The following is a 3739-nucleotide window of genomic DNA, read 5'->3' on the forward strand; positions in this document are numbered from 1 at the left end:
GAAAATTTACTTTGAAATGAAGTGAAAGGGTCACTTCTAGTGACAAACTCACAGAAATGTATAACTCTTCCTTTTTGTTCAATGGAGCGTTTTAGCATCTTTCAGTGCATGGTTTTGGTTTTACCACCTGTAACTTTACTATTCTGATTCACTTTCACTGCTCTCATCAACTCAGGCGGCTGTTTTTAACTGACAAGCCAACGACTTTCCCAGGCTGACCAAGTTACCCCGAGTTGGTAAACATGGAACATTTTAACAAGCAAAGAACAGAACATTGCCTTCAGGAGTTAGACTAAAACAAAGTAAAGAGGATAAAAATATCTGTAAATGTTGCCTTGTGTCTGCTCGAAGTGTAAATACACAGTAGTTTCGCGACACTATAGGATGGTAATATATTGTGGTTTTAAGTACCAAAAACCATTTCAGTGTAGTTTTTCATCTCCTCTCTCAGGCTTCTCCGGAACTCCAGCATCAACAGGTCAGTGAACCAATCAGAAGAGAGGCTCTGAGCCTCTCTTCTGATTGGTTCACCAATTGGCTTGTTGCTGTGATCAAATAAAAGGAAATCCTGATGGAAGTCCTGGCTCGTTTTAAGGCTCAGTTTCTGATTATGGATTGTTTCTCTGTGGACTGAGCGCTTTGATACTTTGGCAGTATTAATATAGAACCTCAGACCTGCTTTATCAAAAAAGACATGGAAATCTCTCTACATGGGATCCCTTAATTCCATCATGTACCTTATTAAGAAGGGGCAAAGATTGGATGACAGGTCTTCTTAGTCAGCCAAGACAGTCTTGGTCTTTCCTCATCAACAAAATGCACTCTTTTTTGAAAATCACTTGCATCATGATTGAAATAGTTCATTCTGCAGCACAAGTAGTTCTGCACTTCTCCGTCAATAATAAATGACACAGAAGAAAAAGAAATAGCTTTTTAGGGATTATTCAGAGACTAAAAGCACTTGAATACACAATGAGTTTTAGTTTCGTAGTCACAACTTTCAGTCTTGGAAAGAGGAGCTCATGAGCACATGAAGGCGGCAAAACTGTTACGCCAAACTGCTGCAGGGTGACGCATGGTAAATGAGGGAAATCTAGGTCTTAATGAGGGAAATATTGGACTCTTGAATTCACAGTGCAATCATTTGGCTTCTGAACACTTGGATTATTCTGCTGAGCTGTTCAGGATAATTTGCTGGTCATTTTTTTTTTTTTTTGCACTTTAAGAACTCAAAAAGAAAATGTTCAAGTCCACTTCAGCTGATCAGACTTGCACTTGCTGTGCTAATGCCGACATTAGAACTTCAAATGTTTTTTTGACTTACTTGAGGGTGAGTAGAAAATGCAAAATGTTCATTTTCGTTTATTTTCTTTACTCACTATTATTTCTTTTTCTCTACTGGCGTCATTTCTTATTCAAATAAAATTCTAATATCCACTCATAAATTCCTAGTCTTTGCTTTTGGGTGGATATCATTTAAACTTAAAGTTTCTTACGCGTCAATTCATCTGCACAGCAGCATTTAGAGACCTAACAGCATGAGAAGGCACTGGGGTGGCAGGATCAGCTGCCATCTATGCCAGCCTTAACACCCGCTCAACTCTCACGTATACTGAAGGTGTATATAACCAGAACCTGAGAGACCTAAGCATAGCAGGGTGTAATCATTAAACATTCTCAATGACAAAAGAGCCCTGTGATACATTGGAGTCGAAACTCTGTGCCTATTGGATTCTGAAAGTGGTCTGACCTTCAAAGTTTCCTCCTGTTGAGAGGGCTTTAGGTAGGGCTGTTTTTGCAGGAAATAAAAGGTGCCACATGTCACCCGAGGATACAAAGTTTGTGGTGCCCTTTTATGTCTAGCCAGCGGTTGCAGGACACTGCTGTCAGACTGACCGATGGTCTGTTGAGCATTAGAAAATGCCAGCCAGGATGCTTTTATGTGTGGACTCACTGACTCACTGACCATGAGTCTTGGAGAAGTTTGAAGATTTTGTCTGGGTTATATAACCCAGTCAGTCATATCAGTGCTAATCAGGACCGGGCTAAGTAAACAGGACAACTTGGACTACTTGGTTGTGTTTTTGGAACTGCATCCATGTTCAAGGAATGAAGATGGAGGTGGTTCATCACTGAAGCCCTCATCATTCACATTGTTTCATCAGCTTGATGCTTCATGACTTTTATGAAAATTTCTCATGAACATGATTTTGACTTGTTCAGAAGTGTGCTACAAAAAAATAACATCACTTCTCTCTGGGGTCTAAGAGACCACAGCTATAAATACAGTGGATGTCAATGGGCTCTTTATCTATGATCGGTGTTGACAGTAGCTTTTAGGCAGCACTATCCTTCCAAATCCCAAATAAGTCTATTTATATTCCTGTTGCTGCAGTTCTATAATAGTTTGTTGATATAAAGTCTAACAGGGAGTGAGACCTCACTGGGGTCAGTTGACATGAAACATAAGTAATAGGATAATACCCTGGGCTTTTCTTTGTCTGTGACTGAGGTTTTGGCAACCAAAGGGAATACATATTTGTTAATGCATTGCCTGTATCACATAAAAACAAGCTATATTTCCTTATTTCTCCTAATAATATTTTTTTTTTATACCGTGATCAAATGTACAAGCCCAGTTTGTGGCAATTGGAAGAGTTACCATCTCATACTGCATCTTCACATCATGAAGTAAAGCCAATCTTAAAAATACATTAAAGGTTACTGTGGAGCCAGTAAATGGACTTCATGAATATTTCTATAGCCACTTTGCATAATAATAAATCACTTTTATTGCTATATTCCCTCAAAACAGCTCACATTTTGCTAAAAGATATTGCGTGGAAATCGCTAATTTGTGGTTAACTCTTGTTTTATTCATAAAGCAAGAACATTGTAGAAATCATAGTGGATGGAGGCAGCAAAAAGGGAAAAACCTCACTTCAGAGGCCCCCAAAAAGTTGACGGCTGTCCCTGTGATGATTGAAATGAAGAGGAAGAAACAGAGAAGCACCTGACATGCAGGCTCCTGCCAAGAGAGGAATACATTTCAGGGAAATACAAAGACGCTCATGGTCATCAGAAATTCAAGTGACTCCATTCAACATCGCCCTACTACATCTTGCCCTGAACTGCTTAGCCAACCATGTCAATTGAAAAGTACAACGGTTAATTTCCAAGGGTCGCTCTGCACAGATAGTGCTGCTAAGCATACAATTGGAAATGAGGAGACATAAAAGCTACAGCAAATTTTTAACTCTGCTTCTCCCTTTATCCCTTTTTTCCCCTGCTCATAAACTATAAAATGCTTCCTATTATTATCTCCTGAAGCCTAATTTCTATATAGAGTTTAGCCAACTATAGCTGTACTTCAGCTGCATAATAAGTGCCTGGTCATCAGCCTTATGGATCATAATTTAAGCAAAGGGCATTGCTGGGTATTCATTTTTTTCTTATAGCTTCGGCAGGGAAGGAGGAAATCAACCATATACACCTTCCACACATGGTCATCAATCACACTTTGTGGTTTTGAGTGTAACGACGGTGAGAGCAATTGAACAAAAAGAAAGAGACATAGAAGGGGAAGCAGGGTTGGTTGTGTTTGTGTGTTATGCGGGAGGGAAGGAGAGGGAAAGGGGGGGGGGCTGCCTACACCCATACAGAGTGTGTGTGTGTGCGTATGTGTGTATGTATGAGAGAGAGACACAGTGACGGGGGGTGAGACAGAGAAAAGAGGCAG

This window comes from Seriola lalandi, unplaced genomic scaffold (assembly GCF_002814215.2).
Source record: "Seriola lalandi dorsalis isolate HSWRI2012SDOR001 ecotype SW California unplaced genomic scaffold, Sedor1 jcf7180002054572, whole genome shotgun sequence".
Lineage (NCBI taxonomy): Eukaryota > Metazoa > Chordata > Actinopteri > Carangiformes > Carangidae > Seriola > Seriola lalandi.